Genomic DNA, 23,121 nt, shown 5'->3' with positions numbered 1-23,121 from the left:
GGGTAATTTATAAAGAAAAGAGGTTTATTTGGCCCACAGTTCTGTAAGCTGTACAAGAAGCATGGTGCAAACATCTATATCTGGTGAGGACCTCAAGCTGCTTCCATTCATGGCAGAAAGCAAATGAATGCTCTTGCTTCCATCACACAGCAAGAGCAGCAAGTGAGAGAGAGGGAAGAAAGTGCCAAGCTCTTTTCAATCACCAGTTCTCAAAGGAACTAAGAGTGAAATTTCAGTCATTCCCATGAGAACGGCATCAAGTCATTCATGAGGGATCTACCCCCATAATCCAAATAGCTCCCATCAGACCCACCTCCAATACTGGGGATCAAATATCAATATGAGACTTGGTGGGGCCAGACAAACCATTTCCAAACCATAGGAGGACTTCTGTCAAAAGTTATTTGAGCATGTATGTGAGGCTTTATTCCTGAGCTCTTTACTCTATTCCACTGCTCTATATGTCTATCTTTACACCAGTACCACACTATTTTAATTACTGTAATTTTGTAATTAAGTTTTGAAATCAGGAAGTATACGACCTACAACTTTGTTTTGGCTATTTGGGGTCCCTTGAGATTCCATATACGGTTTAGGATAGATTTTCCTATTTTTGCAGAAGGTTATTGCGATTTTGATAATATTACATTGAATCCATAGATTGCTTTGGGTAGTACTGACATCTTAACAGTATTAAGTCTATCAATCCATAAACATGGAATGTCTATTCATTTATTTATGTCCTCTTTATTTCAGCAAAGTCTTATAATTTTCAGTGTATGATTCTTCCGCCTCCTTGGTTTAATTTATTACTACTTTATTTTTGTTGATATTGTAAATGTAATTGTTTTCTTAATTTCCTTTTTGGATAGTTCGCTGTTACTTTATAGGAATGCTACTGATTTTTGTGTGTGATTTTGTATCCTGCAACTTTGCTGAATTCATTTATTATTAATAGTTCTATCAGATATTTTTTCTTTTGTGGAATCTTAGATTGTCCACATGTAAGGTCATATCATCTGCTTACAATGGTAATTTTACTTATTCCTTTCTAATTTCAGTGCCTTTCATTTCTCTTTCTTGCCTAATTGCTCCGGCTAGGACTTCTGGTACCACAATAAATAGAAATGGCAAAGGCAGGAATCCTTGTCTTGTTCCTGATCTTAGAGGAAAAGCTTTCAGTCTTTTATGACCAATTATATTAGTTGTCGGGTTTTTACACATGGACTTTATTCTGTTGAGGTAGTCTCCATCTATTTTCAGTTTGTTGGGTGTTTTATCATGAAAGAGTGTTAAATTCTGTGAAATGCTTTTTCTGCATCTATTGAAGTGATTATGTGTTTTTATTCTCTTAATGTGGTACATTACATTGATTATAACACTTTTCACATGTAGAACCATCCTTGCATTCCAGGAATAAGTCCAACTTGGTCATGTGTATAATGCTTTTAATGTGCTGCTGAATTCAGTTTGCTAGCATTTTGTTGAGGATTTTTACATCAGCAGTCATAAGAGATAATGGCCTGCCTGGCCAAAATGGTGAAACCCTGCCTCTATTAAAAATACAAAAATTAGCCGGGTATGGTGACAGGCACCTGTAATCCCAGCTACTCAGGAGGCTGAGGCAGGAGAATCTCTTAAACCTGGGAGGCAGAGGTTGCAGTGAGCCAAGATCGCATCATTGCACTCCAGCCTAGGCAACAGAGCAAGGCTCCATCTCAAAAAAAAAAAAAAGAGAGAGAAAGAAAGATAAGTTCTGTAGTTTTCTTTTCTTTCTTTTTTTAGTATCCTTGTCTGACTTTGGTACCAGGGTAATTTTGGCCCCTTAGAATGAGTTAGGAGGTGTTCCCTCTTTATCAGTTTTTTGGGAAGAGTTTGAGAAAAATTGATGTTGATTCTTCCTTAAATGTTTGGTAGAATTCACCAATGAAGCCATCTGATCCCAGGCTTTTCTTTCTTGGAATGTTTTTGATTATTGCTTCAATCTCCCATAGGTCTGTGCAAGCTTTCTATTTTTTCATGATTCAGTCTTGGGAGGTTGTGCCTTTCCAGGTATTCATCCATTTCATCTAGGTTATCCAATTTCTTGGCATACAATTGTTTATAGTACTTTTACAATCCTTTTTAGTTCTATAAAATTGGTAGTTATATCCCCTCTTTCATTTCTGATTTTAGTTGAGTCTCCTCTCTTGTTTTCTTTAATCAGTATAATGAAAGATTTGTTAATTTCATAGATTTTTTTAAAAACAAATTCTTGGTTTGGCTGAGTTTTCTCTTGGCCTCATTTTTGAGAAACTGAGCAAACTGGCTGGCACACATGATTATCTGTATGGTTTTAGAGGATAAATGACAGTTACTTGTCAAATGCTGGTCACTGAAAAATGTGAAAATTTCCCAAGCATCACAGTAAATCCTAACTTCACATTTAAATCTGTGACAATGAATTTTTAAGACCAGTATTACTTTCAGGAAATTCACTTCCAAATAAATTTTAATTCTGAAGATGAGTCAACAGTGTGATACCAACTGCTTCACTGCCAAATAACACTCATGAAACAGCCAACCATCTCCATAAGAAATCCACCAAGTAAGCTCAGATTCCACTGGTTCTGAAGCTACATTCCTGACCTTCACTGGCATCTCAAGAACTGGACCAAAATATTCCACTACTAAAAGAATTGTTATCTTTTCCTAATTTGCGAAAAGAATAGGCAAAGAGTAATTTCCATTCTTTTTTTCAAGAAATGTACCTTATACTACAATAAGCATCAAAAGAATATATACTGTACCAAGCACTAACAGAAAAAAAATCAGTGAACAATTAATTAACTATTTTAGTGGAAAATTTATAATAGCCAGTCACACATCATTTAATAGGCTATTTTTCCTACAAATGTGATTATGGTCACATATGTATATAACATACATATGGCACTATAAAATTTCCTCCAAAATAGTGTTCTCAGCTCACACACCACCTAAATATATCAATAACTTCCTAGTGTTCCTTAAAAAGCATCAAGATTTCCAGGAATTCTGGCAACTAGAACTTCTAACACATACTGTATTAGTCCATTTTCATACTGCTATGAAGAAATACCTGCCCCTGGACCCTCCCAAATCTCATGTCCTCATATTTCAAAACCAATCATGCCTTCCCAACAGTCCCCCAAAGTCTTAATTCATTTCAGCATTAACTCAAAAGTCCACAGTCCAAAGTCTCATCTGAAACAAGGTAAGTCCGTTCCACCTATGAGCCTGTAAAATCAAAAGCAAGTTAATTATTTCCTAGATACAATGAGGGGACAGGCATTGGTTAAATACACCCATTCCAGATGGGAGAAACTGGCAGAAACAAGGGGGGTACAGAGTCCATGCAGTCTGAAATTTTACAGTGGGGCAATCAAATCTTAAAGCTCCAAAATGATCTCCTTTGACTCCATGTCTCATATTCAGCTCATGCTGAGGAAGAGGTGGGCTTCTGCAGACTTGGGCAGATCTGCCCCTATAGCTTTGCAGGGTACAGCCCCCTTCCTGGTTGCTTTCATGGGCTGGCGTTGAGTATGTAAAGCTTTTCCAGGCATGTGGTGCAAGCCGTTGGTGGATCTACCATTCTGGAGTCTGAAGAACAGTGGCCCGCTTCTCACAGCTCCACTAGGCAGTCCCCAGTAGGGACTCTGTGTGGGGGCTCCAACCCCATATTTCTCTTCCACACTGTCCTAGCAAAGGTTCTCCATAAGGGCTTCACTCCCGCAGCAAACTTCTGTCTGGACATCCAGGCATTTCCATACATTCTCTGAATTCTAAATGAAGATTCCCAAACCTCAGTTCTTGACTTCTGTGCACCTTGCAGGCTCAACAGCACGTGGAAGCTGTCAATGCTTGGGGCTTGCCTCCTCTGAAGCCAGGGCCTGAACTGTACCTTGGGCCCTTTTAGCCACAGCTAGGACCCAGGACACCAAGTCCCAAGACTTCACAAAGCAGCAATGCCCTGGGCCCAGCCCAGCAAACCACTTTTTCCTCCTAGGCCTCTGGGCCTGTGATAGGAGGGGCTGCCATGAAGACCTCTGACAGGCCCTGGGCCCAGCCCAGCAAACCATTTTTTCCTCCTAGGCCTCCGGGCCTGTGATAGGAGGGGCTGCCATGAAGACCTCTGACATGCCCTGGAGACATTTTCCCTATTTTCTTGGCAATTAACATTTGGCTCCTCGTTACTTAAGCAAATTTCTACAGCTGGCTTGAATTTCTCCTCAGAAAATGGGTTTTTCTTTTCTATTGCATCATCAGGCTGCAAATTTTCTGAACTTTTATGCTCTGCTTCCCTTAAACATAAGTTCCAATTCCAAATCGTATTTTTGTGAATGAATAAAACTGAATGCTTTTAAGAGCACTCAAATCACCTCTTGAACGGTTTACTGCTTAGAAATTTCTTCCACCAGACACCCTAAATCATCTCTCTCAAGTTAAAAGTTCCACAAATCTCTAGGACAGGGACAAAATGCCACCAGTCTCTTTGCTAAAGCATATCAAGAATCACCTTTTCACCAGTTCCCAATAAGTTCCTCATCTCCTTCTGAGACCACTTCAGCCTGGACTTCATTGTCCATATGACTATCAGCATTTTGGTCAAAACCATTCAACAAATCTTTAGGAAGCTCCATATTTTCCCACATTTTCCCACATTTTCCTGTCTTCTTCTGAGCCCTCCAAACTGTTCCAACCTCTGCCTGTTATCCAGTTCCAAAGTCACTTCCCTTTTAAACATAAGTTTTCGGGTATCTTAATAGCAGTACCCACTCCACTGGTACCAATTTACTGAATTAGTCCATTTTCATACTGCTATGATGAAATACTCAAGACTGGATAATTTATAAAGAAAAAGAGGTTTAATGGACTGACAGCTCTACATGGCTGGAGAGGCCTCAGAATCATGGCAGAAGGCAAAGGAGAAGCAAAGGCATGTCTTACATGGCGGCAAGCAAGAGAGCATGTGCAGGAGAACTTCCCTTTTATAAAAACATCAGTTCACATGAGACTTATTACTATCACGAGAACAGCACAGAAAAAACCACCCCCATGATTCAATTACCTCCCACCGGGTCCCTCCCACAACACATGGGGTTTATAGCAGCTACCATTCAAAATGTGATTTGGGTGGGAACACAGCCAAACCATATCACATACTATATTTAAATCCCCATAGTTTTTTAAAGCTTTTAAAGACACTGGATCAGAAGTTGTCATAAGCAAAAAGTGTTACATCAGAAACCAAAACAAAACAAAAACAACAATAATAGGGCTTCTCTTTTAAGCAAAAATAAGATGTCCAATATTTTTTGCAAGAAAGCAGAAGTTTGCCCAGCAAATTCCTCTAACATAAAGCCTTCCAAAGTAAAAGCAAGCATAGTCTAAGATTTTTAACTACCACAATCAACCAAAACAAAATTTTTTCACCTATGCAATAAATGTTTTACAATTTGATTTTTCAACAAATGAAACAAAATGCTCAATTTCTTACTTTTAATAGATTAAGAAAAAACAGGTTTTTCCGGCCGGGCACAGTGGCTCACACCTGTAATCCCAACACTTTGGGAGGCCGAGGCAGGAGGATTGCCCGAGGTCAGGAGTTCGAGACCAGCCTGGCCAATATGACAAAACTCTGTCTCTACTAAAAATACAAAAATTAGCCGAGCCTGGTGGCTCACGCCTGTAATCCCAGCTACTTGGGAGGCTGAGGCAGGAGAATCGCTTGAACCTAGGAGGAAGAGGTTGCAGTGAGCCAAGATTGCCACTGCATACCAGCCTGGGTGACAAAGCAAGACTCCATCTCAAAAAGAAACAGGTTTTTCCAAAATATCAAATTCTTTCCAATCTCAGGGCCTTCATACCAGTTGTTCTCAACCCCAAAGTTATAGTTTCTCACTCAGTATATATGAGATGTGATCTGGTCATCTATACTATTCACAGTATTAACATGTACTCCAGGTGATTCTTATAAATGGAAAATACATTTTTAGTTCAGTATATCACAAATCTCTCAGTGCCTGTGACAAAAATAAACGTTCCCAGGCCCCTCCCCTTGAGATGCAGACAGAAAACCTATAATTTGACTTTTAAAAAAGTTCCCTATTGAATCCGTATAATTAAGTCAAATTTGGAAAGCACTGTTTTGAACCAAAGATTGGCAAATGGCGTACCAAGTCATTATTCATAAGCTTCTTGCAAGTCAATAGGCAGTGGGTAGAGGGTCAAACTAGAGAAGAAAAAAAAGAGAGAGAGAGAGTGATAGGAGTGCTAACAAAAACAGACTTCATAATTCTTTCAAATACCACTGTTGTCACCAGTACCATAGGTTGCCAACCCTAGCAATCAGCCACATAGCAAACAAGAAAAAGACAATTGACAATGAAATTGCTTTCATGAATAGCAGAATATTAAACACTAGGGAAAGATGGTAGAAAATTCTGGTTTTCTTGATTATCAAAATATCAAATATCATGCACAGTGTACTTGAAGGTATCAATGTCATCTATCTCCCAAACCAGAATGTTTTATTCTCATGATTCCTCACATAAATGTCAGCATCACTGTAGCCAACATTGACAGAAAACTTAATTTTGTGCTAGGCACTGTGTTAAGCATCTGACATTAATGTTTTTCCTTCTAATCATCAAAACAACATTGTAAAATAAAACAAAAACAACACAGGAAAATAGTAACTTGCACTGTCATTCCATTTTCCCTATTTTAGGGGATTCAATTTCTATGTTTAAGTGCTACAGTCTAACTGACCGACTAAATGAACCAGTTCCCTCATGCCAATTCCTCCTTTAATTTTTGCAATTTCTGAACAAAAAGCTGAGAACTCCAATGACTCACACTTAGTTCAGGTGTTAAACATGAAACTTAACATGGCTTACCATGTTAATGGTGGAGCACCAGATCAAGTTACACCATTCCCATTGATTATAACAACTGTTTCTTTAAAAAAAAAAAAAAAAGAGAGAGAGAGAGAGATAGGGTCTTGCCTTGCTGCCCAGGCTGGTCTTGAACTCTTGGCCTCAAGCGATCCTCCCACCTTGGCCTCCCAAAATGCTAAGATAACAGGCATGAGCCACCACACTCAGCCTATAACAACTGTTTATTTAAAACATCACCCACAGCCCTGTTCTTGGTCTTTTCTGGACACCACGCTCTCCCTTGACAAGTGTTTGCAGCCTGCCTATGCACCTACCATGCCTCACTCTTCTTATAATCATCTTTCCTTTTTTTATTATAATATGACTTTCTATCACACTATAATACTTGTTATGTTTATTGTTTAGTGTTCAGCTTTGCAACAAAAATATATGCTCCTCAAAGACAGGAATCTTTATTTTATGGATGTATCACAAGTACCTAAAGAGTGAGTGCCTAGAATGTATTAGGTGTTTAATATTAATATTTATAGACTGAATGCCTACATAGCCTCTCTTGATATCTTCTGCAGAGCCTCTATGCTCAAAAAAAATTTAAGACCTTAACATTAAAAATGTTAAAAGTTTATATATACTTTATATATACAGTCATCCTCGGTATCTGTGAGAGATTGGTGCCAGGACTGCCCGCTCATATCTATGGATGGTCAAGTTCCTTACCACAGATGGTATAATATTTGGATATAACCTACGCACATCCTTCTATATACTTTAAATCATCTCTAGATTAGTTGTAATACTGAATACAGTGTAAATGCTATGTAAATAGTTGTTATACCATATTGTTTAACATGTTCAGTACAGATGCAACCATCCATTTTTTTTCCTGAATATTTTGAATACTGGTTGAATCCACAGATACGGAGCCATGGATACAGATGGCCAACTGTACATTAATATTTAAAAATATATAAATATGGCTAGGCATGCTGGCTAATGCCTGTAATCCCAGCACTTTGGGAAGCTAAGGTAGGTGGACTGCTTGAGCCTAGGAGTTCAAGACCAGCCGGGCCAAGACGGCAAAACTCTGTCTCTACAAAAAATACAAAAATTAGTTAGTCATAGTGGCATGCACACGTAGTCCCAGCTACTCAGGAGGCTGAGGCGTGAGGATCATTTGAGCCCAGGAAGCAGAAGGTACAGTGAGACAAGATCGTACCTCTGCACTCCAGCCTGGGTGACAGAGCAAGACCCTGTCTCAAAACGAAACATAAATACTATGAAATAATAAATTAATTTGCTGAATCATGTAAACTCTGGATGGTAGGACTCTGTGGTTTTTATTCTTCTTTATATTTATCTGCATGTTTCATAATAAAAAACTAAAACTCCGTAGACTATTTCATTTTACATAATATATACAGGAGACTAGAAAAAAATACACGAAAATATTAAGAGAAATCTGTTCTACTTGCTCAAGTTTTCTAAGTGTGCGTTACTTTTATATGGCAAAATATTTCTTAAATGAGCAAGCAACAAGTCTTTTAATTCACAAGTTTATTCATAATTTGGAGGAGATGAAATGATTTGAAGTAAAATGTATAATCAAAAAAGAGAAAGGGCAGATCTTGAGCAGAGTTAACAAATCTGAGCTGTCATTTTCTGTCTGTAAGCCTTTAATTATACTCAAAAGACTATCCTACACTATAGTCCATATAGTTATTATTGCCATAAAGGTCAAATGTAGCAGCCACTTGGGCTCTGAGGCATCTGCATTCATTAGCAACACATCATAATCAACCACAGGTGATAGCTTAATTAATTGTGATGCCATGGATTACCAGCATTCCATTTCCCTCTGACAAGGAGCTTAGCACTGTGCTCAGGCCCAAAGGCATAACCACCCAAATGCCAAAATCTCAGAATTTCAGATCTATCTGCTGGAGCCACTCCAGACACCAATTCTGTACCAGTAGAGATTCAAACAGGAGAAACTATTCAGTAAGTTAAACAAAAGGTATTCAATATAAATGATTATTAAGCTATGATAGGACAGTAAATATAAAGATACAAAGAGGGGTAGGGAGTGGCAGGAGAGAGGGATTCCAAAAGGGCATCAGGAAACTTCTAAGAGTGATGAATATGTTCATTAACTTCATTATATAGGTGGTTTCATGATTATATAAATATATCAGAACTTATCAAAGTATACACTTTGTGTAGTTTATTGTATGTGAATTATAAGTCAGTAAAGCTGTTTTTAATTTTTTAGAGAAAAGGAATTATTAAACTATAAGAGAGTAACACTGAGGGAGACATTACAAAGGGACAAACGTGGAAGAGAGCCTGAGGCTGAAATTCAGTTTTCAATGGAGCAGGTGTGGTTGCGGCCCACTAGGTAACAGAGAATCTCACTGGGTTGACCAGACCAGAGCTGGTCCAAGGTTGCCTGGCAAACAATAAACAGCCCACTAGGGTGCTAATGGGTAGGTGTGCAGAGGCAGTCAGGGCACAGCTGCAGGCACCAGGCCTGGAATGTACAACATCTGCGTCAAGAGGGTTGCTGGAGGCAGGGCATGGTGGCTCATACCTGTAGTCCCAGCACTCCAGGAGGCCGAGGTAGGCGGATCACCTGAGGTCAGGAGTTTGAGACCAGCTTGGACAACATGGTGAAACCCTGTCTCTACTAAAAATACAAAAATTAGCCAGGCGTGGTGGTGCCTGTAATCCCAGCTACTTAGGAGGCTGAATCACTTGAGCCCGGGAGGCAGATGTTGCAGTAAGCAGAGAATGTGCCACTGCACTCCAGCCTGGGCAACAGAGCAAGACTCAGCCTTAAAAAAAAAAAAAAAAAGGGTTGCTGGAGCCTGGGCAACATAGCAAGACTCTGTCTCTACAAAAAATACAAAAATTAGCCAGGTGTGGTGGCGTGCGCCTACAGTCCCAGCTACTGAGAAGGCTAAGGTAGAAGGATTGCTTGAGCCCAGGATTTGAGGCTGCAGTGAGCTATGATCGCCAGTGCACTCCAGCCTGAGGAACAGGGAAAGACTTTGTGTCTTAAAAAAAAAAAAATCAGGAAAAATAACTAACAGGTACTAGGCTTAATATGTGGGTGATGAAATAATCTAGTCAGCAAACTCCCATGACATGAGTTTACCTATATAACAAACCTGTACATGTACCCCTGAATTTAAAATAAGTTAAATTAAAAAAAAAAAAAAGAGGATGACCCTGACCTAGTTTTCTTTTGGAGCTTTTTGATACAGACATACTTACAAATGGACATGAACTAGACATACTCATATAATCCTGTATGTGTCTGTTTATCAATCTAACTATATTTGTGTGTATATCTTAAAAAAAAAAAAAAAAGCCCCAAAGGAAACCTAGGACAGAGGTCATTTCCTTTCACAAAAAAAATATATATTTTTTCTAGTCTAGGATATTATCCATCTGTCTTTTTAAATGAAAGTGTTTTACATTATACAACAATTTGATTGTTATACTTATCAGCTTCTAGAGGCTGCCAACATCCTTGGCTTGTAGCCTCTTCTTCCATCTTCAAAGCCAGCAATGGCAGATTAATTCCTTCTTATAGCACATTATTCCAAACTCCTCTTCTGCCTCCCTCTTCCATTTTTAAGGACACTTGTGATTACACTGGGCCCACACAGATAATCTTCCCAACCCAAGGTCCTTAATCACATCTGCAAAGTTCCTTTTCTCATAGAAGGTAACATATTCACAGATTCCAAGTATTATGATATGGACATCTTTGGGCAATCATTATTCTGCCTACCACGGTAATTATCACATTTCTTGGCAACATTCTAATTTATTCATTTACTTATTTATATCAGTGTGGAATCACAGATTACTGTTTTATTCAATGGGTTATAATCTGCTATTGTATTATTGTTTTGATGTCCAATTGTTTGGCCAGTGGAGGCTTATTCAAGCTAGCTTTTGTGTCTTTTTGATATGTTCCCAACATTCTTGAGCACTTCCTTGTTTTCTGGCACAAGATTTTCCAGTCCTGTCTTACACTTCTTCTGCCCCAGCCCTGAAATCAGCCATTTCTTTAAAGAGAATATTGTTGTTTATAGGAATATACAGCATCAGAGAAACAACTTTCTCTCAAATAACAAAAAACATAAAGGTCTTTGTACTGTTTTTACAACTTTAACTCCGTAGCTACTTCAAAATTTTAACATGTTATTTTATTTTAATAATATAACGTCTTCCAAAGTTCAAAGTAATCACTTGTATCATATTGTATTATGATTTGTATGCTTTTTTACTTGAAATTATAACAAACATTTTCCCTTGTTGTTCAAACTCTTCATAACCACTATGTTAACAGCTACTTTGTACTGCTTTATATGGCTGACACATGACTTTGTCTATTTTCTTGCTGTACAACATTGAACTGAACTCTTACTATTACAAGTAATTTTCCAGTGAATATAAATCTTTCCATACTTCTGATTATCTTCTTGGGATAGATTCCTTGACATGGAATCACTACACCAAAGAAACATTTTAAGACTTCATACGTATTGCCCAATTGCTTTCTGGAAAAGAACATTCCTATTTATATTTCTAAATAAATGTGCATTCATTGTATCAATTCTCCTTTTTTGGTTTTTTGTTGGTGTTAGGTAAAATTACAAATGACAAAAATAGCTAATATTTATCAAATGCTTACTACATATCTGGCTAAGTACTTAATATACATTATTTCTTTTAATCCTCACAACTCTATAGTAGGTTCCACTGTCTTTCCATAAATATAAAAATAAAGACTTAGATCAACAGCATAAAGTGCTTAAAACAGTGCCTAACACACAGTGAGCACTTTATAAATATTTCCTCTTATTTTTAAGTGTTTTAAGTGTTCAGTTACTTGCCCAGTAATACTTACCTCTTAAATAGTGAAGATAGGATTCAATTAAAAGTCTATGTCATGAAATACTGCCCTTCCCAAATCATCCAAGTATTGCATAAATTTGCATTTCTTTAATTACTTAAGAGGTTGAAATTGTTCACATTTCTATTCATAATGAAATTTTAAGGCTATTTGAAAACTTCAAGAAAAAACAGAAAAACTAACGGATATTAATGGTAATTTACATATTCAAATTAGCTTCTGTTCTAATTTTATCTTTATTATACATGGATCTCTGTACCAGACTCTGTGATAAATATGGTTTATCCCTGAGGCTTTCTCTGGAACATCAAAATTAAGTTGCAAAATAGTTATAACTTTGAAAGTGAATTACGTATTGACACTTCTCTCCAAACCTAAAGAAAATGAAATGATCTATCTTCTTTAATAATGACCAAATATATGTAACATGATACCAGAAATGGAATAGCCCAAGTATAGTAAGATAATACTTCAACACTACGCTAAAAACATATTTCACAGTTTTCACATTCAGGGAAATCAGACATCTTACAGATCAAGTTCTTCAGTGTTCCACTTTCCACTTTCTTATTTACCCATGTGATTCAGCTTGCACATGGAAAAAAGAAAGTAAATGACTGTTAAAGGCAATAAATGTTACACACAAAATCCATTGTGTTTCTACATACCAGCAATGAACTATCCAAAAATTAAATTAAGAAAAACTTCCGGCCGGGCGCGGTGGCTCACGCCTGAAATCCCAGCACTTTGGGAGGCTGAGGTGGGCGGATCACAAGGTCAGGAGATCGAGACCATCCTGGCTAACACGGTGAAACCCCGTCTCTACTAAATATACAAAAAATTAGCTGGGCAAGGTGGCGGGCGCCTGTAGTCCCAGCTACTCGGGAGGCTGAGGCAAGAGAATGGCATGAAATCCAGGGGGCGGAGCCTGCAGTGAGCCGAGATTGCGCCACTACACTCCAGCCTGGGCAACAGCGAGACTCCATCTCAAAAAAAAATAAAAATAAAAATAAAAATAAAAACTTCCATGTATAATAGTATCCAAAAGAATACAATACCCAGGAATAAATATAACAAAGGAGGTGAGAGACTTGTACACTGAAAACTATAAAACACAAAAACACTGCTGAAAGATATCAAACACACATCCAGGTACTCAAAGACTTAACATTATTAAGATGGCAATACTACCCAAAGCAATCTACAGATTCAATATACTACCTATCAAAATTTCTATGGCCTTTTATGCAGAAATGGAAAAGCTGATTCTCAAATTCATATGGAATTGCAAGGGGCCCTAAACAGGCCAAACAATTTTTAAAAAGAAGAACAAAGCTGGACAACCCACATTTCCCAATTTCAAAACCTCACCACAAAGCTACAGTAATCAAAACAACATGGCACTGGCATAATGATAGATATATAGACCAAAGGAGTAGAATTGAGCATCCAAAAATAAACTGATACATCTATAGCCAATTGATTTTAAAGATGCCAAAGACCATTTAATGGCAAAAGAACAGTGTCTTCAACAAGTGGTGCTGGGACAACTATTCACATGCAAGACAATGAAGTTGGAATTTATACCATATACAACAATTAACACAAAATGAATCAGTGACCTAAATATAAGAAGTAAAATTATAAAACTCCTGGAAGAAAACATAGGGTAAATCTTCATGGCCTGGGATTTGGAAATGGATTCTTGATATAACACCAAAAGCATGGGTCAAATAAATAAAATGGACTTCATCAAAATTCAAAACATTTATCTATCAAAGGACATTATCAAAAAATTGAAAAAAAAAATCCACAGAATGGAAGAAAACATTTGCACATTATATATTTGATAATGAACAGTCTGGTATCTGGAGTATATAAAAACACAACTCAACACAAAAACACAAACAATGTAGTTTTTTAAAAGGGCAAAGAACTTGAATAGACATTTCTCTAAAGCAGATATACACATGGCCAACAAGCACATGAAAAGATGCTTAAAATCATTAGTTATCTGGGAAACGCAAATCAAAACCACAGTGAGATACCACTTCATACCCATAAGGATGGCAATTATAATTTCTTAAAAACAGAAAATAAGTGTAGGCAAGGATGTAGGGAAATTGGAACCCTCACACATTACCAGTGGGAATGTAAAATGGTTTAGCTACTGTGGAAAGGAGTTTGGCAGGTCCTCAAAAAGCTAAACAGAATTACCATAAGACCCAGCATTCTATTCTTGGTATACACCCGAAGAAGTGAAAACAGGTTCTCAAATAAATCCTTGGGCACAAATATTCACAGCAACATATTCATAATAACTAAAAGGTGGAAACAACTCAAATATCCATCGATGGATAAATGGATAAACAAACTGATATATATACATGGAAAGGAATATTCTTCTGCTATGAAAAGGAAAGAAGTACTGATACATGCTACATGTGGGTAAACCTTGAAAACATTTTGCTAAGTGAAAGAAGCCAGGGATAAAAACACAAATATTGAAAATTCAATTTATATAAAATATACAGAATAAGTAGTAAATCCATAAAAACAGAAAACAGATTTGGTTGCCATGAGCTAGGGGCATCAGGGAATGACTGCTTAATAGGTATGAGATTTTACTTTAAAGTGATAAAAATGTTTTGAAACTAGACAGAAGTGATGGTTGTACAACACTGCAAAGGTACTAAATGCCACTGAACAGTTGCTTTAAAATGGTTAATTACGTGAATTTTTACCTCAATTTTTTTTCCAAAAAAAGCAATTAACATTTATAATCCATGTTGGATAAATGTGGAAATTATAAGCAGCTCTTCCTCTTTGAGGGTCAAAAGTGTAAATGACAAGCATAGTAAGTATGCAAATAAAGTATTCTTCAACATTTAATGAGGTGTTTTACATCTAAATAAAGTAGATGTTTCTCCCTCATGACTTCATTCAGAAATATTCATTTATTACCAGCTCCTCACTAGGATTATTTCCCAGTGGAAATTCATTCCCTCTATAAAGTTTATCTGGATATTTCTATCAACAGAAACAGAGCCTGGGCAGGGAGTGGTGACTCACGCCTGTAATCCCAGCAATTTGGGAAGCTGAGGAGTGAGGATTGCTTGGGGCCAGGAGTTTGAGACCAATCCAGCTGACAGAAAAAGATGGTCTCTTTAAAAAAACAAAAAAAAAGAAAGAAACTGAGCCTGAACTACATTCACTTTCAATCAATTCAAGGTCAACGTATTTCTAACTCCTTAAAAATGATTCTAAGCCAAATTCTTGTAGCTGACCAAGAAGAGCTCTCTTACATCAAGGCGCAAAACATCCCAAAATTTCAGTTTTCTTTTCAGTTTACATTAATGTGGCAATAAACATTTAAATGTTTTAATGTCTGAATATTTCATAATTATTAATATTTAATAATTATTAACTTTATAACCACAAAATTGACAATGTTCCTCAGACTTTATTTCAAAGTTAAAAAGACTGATTTCCTCAGGAAGATCTACATCATTGAAACAACTAGAAATAACAAATACCTTCCTCAGGGAACACCTTCTCTTAAGAGGAATATAAAGGTAGATATAAAAATGCCTGATTATGTTACTGCCTGCATAAAATTCCTTAACAGATTAAGCAGTTTTCAGAATACAGTCCAGAATTAAACTGTGGTTTAGCACAGAAGTTCTTCATAAACTGGCTCATCTCTGTATATTTAGCTTAGTCCCTTGCCATTCCTCCAGTATTTTTTCTCTGTAACCATGAACACTTTCTCTTCTCCCAGACTCTCATTATATGCTTCTCTATGCCACCAAAACACAACATAACTAAATGGTCTGTCACTCCCATTATTCCGTAAGCTCCTTAAAGTTAGGAGCTATACATTTTCTAATTCTGTATACAATACCTAGCATCTAGCACAATATCAGAGGCAAGTGACTGTTGTATAAATTAAAGTATGAAAGTGAGTAACTATTATGATCCATTATTAAGGTCTAAAATACTATGGCTTATTTTTCCTTTACATAATGGCAAAGGGGGAAACTATATATTAGGTACTATTTTGCTCTATTTTTTAAAATTACCATGTAATCTTACTGGTAAATAGTATCAACAAATTTTGTAGACATCTTTTCTTAAACATTAGTTTATTAACTAAGAGTATATATTTAGCTTGATGCTTATTCAATGGAAGCTCATGCTTGGCTCTATATTATCTACATTAGTGGAGTGAAACATTAGTGCAAGAGATATTTTACAAGAAGTCGTAAAAACAGATTTTAACTGGACAATTCCAACTACTTCATTTACAGGTGAGGAAATGAACTGAGAGGTTAAGATATTTATGCAAAGTCACCTAGCTAATTAGTGGGAATGGTAGGTGACACCCAGACTCCCATAATGTTGATGCTTTCAGCTACAATATAACTTTATTCCTATTCCAACCTTATAGATAAGCCAGGGGATTCTCTTTTTATTTTTATTTTTATTTTATTTTTTTTTTTGAGACAGAGTCGCGCTCTGTTACTGAGGCTGGAGTATAGTGGCGCGATATTGGCTCACTGCAACCTCCGCCTCCCAGGTACAAGCAAATCTCCTGCCTTAAGTAACTGGGATTACATGAGCACGCCACCACGCCTGGCTAATTTCTGTATTTTAGTACAAATGGGGTTTTACCATATTGCCCAGGCTGGCCTCGAACTCTGGCCTCAAGTGATCTGCCCACTTTGGCCTCCCAAAGTGCTGGGATTACAGACGTGAGCCACCGCGCCCAGCCGGATTCTCTTCTTCTCACCCTCCAATCTAGGGGGCACATGGGTCCTTAATACATGCCACATTTAACTGACTCCTTTAATGTTTAAGATCTAGCCTCTGCCTTAACACCTTCTCCCTGTAATAAACATTTGATGAGTACCTACGTTTGTTGAACATTAAACACATCTAAGCCATTCCACTGGGAGGAAGGGGAAAAGGGAGAGACAAATGTGAATAAGAAAGACATGGTCCCTTCCTTCAAATGCTCTGCAAAATTAGTTACAATCTGGTATAGTATTCATTATTACCATCTGCTTAAATAGGTACAAATACATAGTACGAGAAAAATCTAATTACCGTCTATTATGAAAATGCACCTTATTTCTCCCATCAGCAGATAAGCTCCATGAGGGCAAGGATTTTTCTCTTTAGAACAGTGCCTGACATAGAAGGTACTCAACAAATATTTGAGTGAATAAATGCTACAGAAAAACCCCTAAGTAGTAGGATCCAAGTAATGTTTCCAAAAATGGTATGACAAGATATGTAAACTTTCTCATGCTCAACAACATTTTTCTGTTGGTTTACTGAGAACTTGACAGGAAACTGAAAATAGTTGAGATGGATATATTTTACTACTTAATTCAACATCATGCTCTACCCAATTGTACCAAACCCTAGAAAACCTTCCAAGAAAGGAAACCTACAGTCCTTCTATGACTTAGTCCTGAGCCCTTTTTCAAGTACAAAGGGTCTCCAGATGTTTTCCTTTTTTTCTTATAATAGGTTCTGGGATCTCTGTGTTTGCCCCCACTTGTGAAGATAATAATACTGGTAACAAAAACATCTCAATTACTATCTATCATGTACCAGACACTTTTCATATATTAACTCAGTATTTCAAAACAACTGTCAGAATTGGTATTGTCATCAACATGGTTTTACAGAATGGAAAAAATGGTAAGCCTCCTTTGAGTCTCTTCTTCCACAATCCTGGCTATAAGTAAAATACAATCTCATCAGCTGCACCCTGACTTTCATTGTTGCCCCCCATAACAAGCACACAGGCTCTCTGATTCTAAAGGTTTTGCTATTAACCAATTCAAGGTAACAAACACGGGATAATAAAAATAACAAATCTGGAGATGTTCAAATGTTCAACAATTCAACATTCAACGTATGTTTATAAATGCCTGGCATCACACAAAAATCAGACTCTCAAAATTCTTAGGGTAAGAATCCCTAGCCTCCAATTTACTAGCTATTTTTTGAATAAATGGGAGCCTTGCTAGGTCTAAAAATTTTTCCTCCTGATCTCCTGATCTCCCAGGACACGAATCAAAATACACTAAAGGGAAAAATAATGGGTATGCACCTTCAATGCATCTTCATTGAGAAATCTGTACTTGCGAGTAATTTAAGGAGTCACATCACTCTTATGAAACTCTGACCCACAGAGGAGTGGTTACTTTTAGGTCATTTCCTTACCACGTAAGCATTTGTTCTCTTCCCTTTTCACAGAATACACAGAGCTTCCAGTTTTCATTCTACATTTCCAAATGTCTGAACAACTCCTCAGCTCCAAAAGTAAACTCCCTATCATCCTCTCCTCCTAAATCTCCTTCCACCAAAACCTGTTCTTCATGATAATATCCTTATTTCTGTTAACAACATCACTATCCTCCCAAAAATTTGTCCTAGGCCTATACTCTGGTCAGTTCCCAGTGTCAATGTCATTGTAATGTCAACACCTTTCAAATCTATACCTTCACTACAATCATCACTTCTTGCCTCAACTACTATAATTAAACTGCATGGTATTCTTACTTCTAGGCTTCCACTCTTCCATTGGACCTGTTCACAAATTATTATCCATAAAGAGAGTTTCTTCTTAACTAAAAATCATATATAAAATCTTTAGTCTGACATTTAAGAATCTCCATAATCTGTATCCATCTATCTTTACCAGTCTGGTCCTTAAACATATATCCTTACCAAATGTATTCTGCTTTTCCTATCTCTATACCTTTGCTTGGGCAGTGTCCTTATGTGGAACTTCTTTTTTCCACCCTCCTTCAACTGCTAACAATCTTTCAAATGACCTCATCCTCAACGAAAAAAAAAAAAAGGCTAAGGCATATAATTTACTAAACATATACTCCATCTGATTGCTTCACAAATTATCTGAATCCCCACAAAAACAAGTAAGAAAGGAGTCAAGGAAATTGAGGAGGAGCTTCCCCAGGGTCACCAGCAAGTAAGAATCCACAATAGCCCCACAGCATTCCATATTTTTTAATGAAATAAGACACAAAAGAGACAGACGTTCCATAGTCAGAATACCTGTGTTCAAATTCCAGCTACTCCACCAGCTACTTGTGTGAACTCACAAGTTATGTATCTGTGATGCCTTAATTCCCCCACTTCCCACTTAGAAAATGGGATATCACACCTGTAATCCCAGCACTTTGGAAGGCTGAAGCAGGTGGATGACTTGAACCCTGGAGTTTCATACCAGACTGAGCAACATAACGAGACCTTGTCTCTACAAAAAAAAAAAAAAAAAAAATTTAATTAGCCAGGCATGGGGGTGTATGACTGTAGCCCCAGCTACTTGCCGGGCTAAGATAGGAGGATCCCTTGAGGGTGCAGTGAGCCACAATCGCTCCAGCCTGGGCAACAGAGCAAGACCCTGTCCCAAAAAAAATAAAAACAAAAAGGAAACAATTTACTATCTACCACATCAATGACTGTAAGAACCACCTGAGATATTATAAAGCACTTAGAATTGTATTTGGCTCATAGTAACCAATCAATATTAGCTACATTACTGTTTTGTTGTTATTGATATACTATGCTATATAAACTTTGACAATACCAATCATATGCTGTGTTGTTCCCAAATCAACTTTTGTGTAATGTAAAAGATTCATAAAAGTTTAATATTTTACTTTTATATATGCTCAATAGATATCTATAGAATACCTACATTTTTAAACAATGACTCACCAGTATGCTTTATTAAAAGGAATTTGCTTCTAATTTTGTTTCCTCTTTTGGGAAAAGTAACAATGCTTACCAACTTTCTTCCCCTTTTTATGTCATCTGAAACTATCATATGCAATGCCATATGGTAAACATGACAAATGGTGCAAAACACTGTTTTGACTGAAACTCATTTGCCTCCTGCTAAACATCATTAATTCCCAGATTTAAAAATATTGTTATTTAAATGCCAACCATTTTTAGGTCACACCTACATGAAGTAAGCAAAACATACCATGACAGTTGACCAAACTATTTCATTTCATACACCTCTTACGGCAAGAACTATAAGGCATAAAATGCCTTCCTAGCCAACTTAACTCAAAGACATAAATCTATCCCTTTAGTCATACCCTCAGTCCTACCCTCACTTAGCTAAAGTTAGTGCCTGTAAAAGTTCTGATAAATCTATGTTATTCTGGGATGCAGAAAAATATTAAGGGAAGAAAGCTGAATGCTAGCAACAATTTATGCCCCTCTAAAATTATTGAGAAAATTAGCTTTATACAAGCATAGATGAGAACTTATGCCAAACCCTTCAGTATTATACCTCTCAAACCAAGATTTTGTCTATGATTTGCATTACACATACAGACAAGATGTAAAGCTGCCTAGCTTCAAACAAAGGCAGAGGTTAAAAAAAAAAAAACTAACAAAACAGTTCTCATTCCCTACATAGAGAAAAATAACTGTGCTTCTCTCCAACGGTTTCCAACAAAACAAAACAAAAATGTATGTAATAGACAAATTTTGTTTCATTTAATCCTCATAACAACTCATTTCTTATTTACGGAAAACGTCACAGAATTAGTAAATGGCAGAGCTGAACCCAGCTTGACTCCCAAATTTGGAATCTAGTATTTTGAAACATTTGTTTTTGCCATAATCCATAATACACGTTACATTTACATCTTCCTCTTGACACACACATATTGTTAAAAACCGAAACAAAAGCTTCTTGCCATAATATTTACTTTTATTCCATACAATGTCCTCTGGTATTTTTTTCTTTCTTTTTAATGCTTATGTCAATGTACTAAATTGATTCTAAAATCTATTAATGAATCCTTATGGGCCCGGCACTACAGCACTGCACTACACTTCTTACCTCCTGTTTAAAGTTCTTTTTAATTGCTACCACTGTCCAGTTTTGTTACTTCGAGATGGAGCTAATGTCCACCCATTAAAAAACTGTGCTTAAATAGAATAAACCCTTGAAAGCCCTAACTTAAATCTTGAATTGATCTGTTTCTCCACAAGAACTCTTTGAAGGCACAGCCACCTTACTTATTTATATTGTATCAAAAACTGCAGATGTTCTCCTTGGAGAACAACACATCATTGTTGAAAGGAATGCATCAGTTTTCACTGTTCCTGCTGCATCACTGACGAACAGTAATAGCTGGGCAGGATTGGGGCAACAAGAGAGGACCCAAGCAGCTGCCCACGGTTCTGAAACTGACGATGAAACGACAGTTTTGGAAATTTACTATTTACTATTGTCAGATTAGGACAAAATAGAGGAATTTACCAGACACTGGCAGAGAAAACTGAGTGGCTGCCACCAAAGTTGCATGAGTGCTTCCGGGATACTACTGTTTGGCTTCGATGTCTGCCCACTCTCTTTCTCTCTGGGACAAAGTTCTTTAATAAGTGCAAGTCAAGTCAAGTCAAGCATACAGGCAGAGCTGCTGACTGACCGTAGTATCTGGCCTTAGCAGGGGTTAAGTCCCAAACCTGCAATCTGAGCTTCCAGGGAAAGAAAAAGGGGGTGGGGGTAAAAGAGAGGAAGTGACTGCCCTCCTTCTATTCAAAGACAAAACAGCCCCCTCAATTAAAGTCAAGCGATTTGCCGGAGGACGTTGCGGCAGGTGCTTGACCAAGAAAAGCGTTCCAAACATGTTTTCCAGGCAGGCTCTTGCAGCCTCAAGGGAATGAAAGAAGCAAAACCAGTAACTCAACTTTGGACACACACAAACTCGCGGAACGAGAGTGCAGGGGAGACTCGGTCCCCCGAGGGCAAGGCTATTTTATTCCTTTTGCAAAAAGCCTAATTCACTTCTCGCCCAGCTCTAGAGGAGCAGCAAAGACCTCAGCAGCAGGGCCGACTCCGAGCTCGAGGGCCAACAAGCGGGGTATGTTCTCTAGGCCGCTCGATAACCCGCTGCCCGGCTGCCGCGAAGCCGGACAGGGTCTTACCTTGAAGTCCGGCCCCCGCAACACAAACAGTCTCGCCAGCCGCGTCGCTGCGGGAGAAGTCCCTACCCCGACTTCATGACTGAATATCCGCACCGACTCCCACAGCCCGGAGTAGGTGCAGGGACGACAACACCGAGGCGAAGCGGAAGTCTCTCCCCACACGCCTCATTGGTCCGCACCCAAAGGCACAGAAAACCTATTGGGCAACATGGTTGCCTGTTAAGGCTCTTTCCCACTCTCACGCGGAGTCTCGCTACTTGCTCTAGCCCGGCTGGGAGAAATGCCCAGTTTGCGAGTCTCGTTCTTGGCCGCGTGATCAGTCTTCCCTGGAAGGGAAGAGCAGGGTGGGGCAGGCGTCTGCGGAACTGGAGCGCGGCTGAAGAAGCTGCTCTTGGCAGAGGAAGGGGCAGGCTGGCAAAGTGGATTGGCTGTGGGAGCCTGCCGCTAACCATGTGCCCCTAGAAACGGAGACCGTAGGGTCTGGAGGGCGCGGGACCGAGCGGGTAGGGCCGGTCGGTCTGATCCGCTCCGGCTGTTGGGACAGAGTAGCCCAAGATCCGGCTGCCAGGCTGCTCCCGGGCGGGCCTGGCCCTGGCGCTGACGCGTCTCTTCCCTGCACACTATACTCACCCGACCTACTAAAGAGGCGAGGGCGAGGCCTCATCCGCCCGCTTTCCGTACCGTGCCCAGTCTGAGATCAAGGTGGGTGGGGACCGTGGCCACACCTTAAAGTAGGGCTCAAATTGTTAGAGATGCGAGCGGCCCGAGGTCTGAACGCCAGTCCCCTGAGGCCTGGCTCAGATCCGCGCTGGCATCAGCACTCTGGGCCTGACACGCGCCATCCCCGGGGCTTAGCAAAAGTCAAACCATGTGATTCAGGCCCTAGGTCAGCCTTTTAAAATCCTTGCCTCCTTTTTATGAACCAAAAATCTCCTCCCCTGCCGCCCTTCTGATAACCCTTCCTTTCTGGTTGTCTCAATCTTAAACCAGTCGAAACTTAAATTACCGGATTGTACCATCCACATTGATTAATCATTGCCAACTGGCCACCTTACAAAAGCAGTGCGATTTAGTGCAAATATTACAGAGTCCTGAACAAAATGTCAGGAGACATAGAATCAGGCACTACTTCTGCTTCAAATAATAAGGCACCTTTAATAAGGCCTTTACAGGCTTCAACTCCTTCAACATCATCTTTTAAAAATGGTGGCGAGGAGGCTATCACACAGAGTATTAGTAGAATACCATTGTATGTAACTTGTAATTTTGATTGCTTGA

General features: G+C 38.4%; 1 protein-coding gene across 1 annotated transcript in view; it reads right to left on the bottom strand.

Annotated features, from left to right (window-relative positions):
• The window catches only part of RNF13 (ring finger protein 13), a gene marked incomplete at its 5' end in the record, with an annotated part of 165,747 nt that extends 143,268 nt beyond the window's left edge, over positions 1–22,479 (bottom strand). The window contains 1 exon segment of the mRNA NM_001131724.1: positions 21,711–22,479.
• Positions 22,480–23,121: the final 642 nt, after the last annotated feature.

Source organism: Pongo abelii, chromosome 2, assembly GCF_028885655.2.
Source record: "Pongo abelii isolate AG06213 chromosome 2, NHGRI_mPonAbe1-v2.0_pri, whole genome shotgun sequence".
NCBI lineage: Eukaryota > Metazoa > Chordata > Mammalia > Primates > Hominidae > Pongo > Pongo abelii.
The sequence above is the reverse complement of the archived record's forward strand: the minus strand, read 5'-3'. Positions and strand labels throughout refer to the sequence as shown.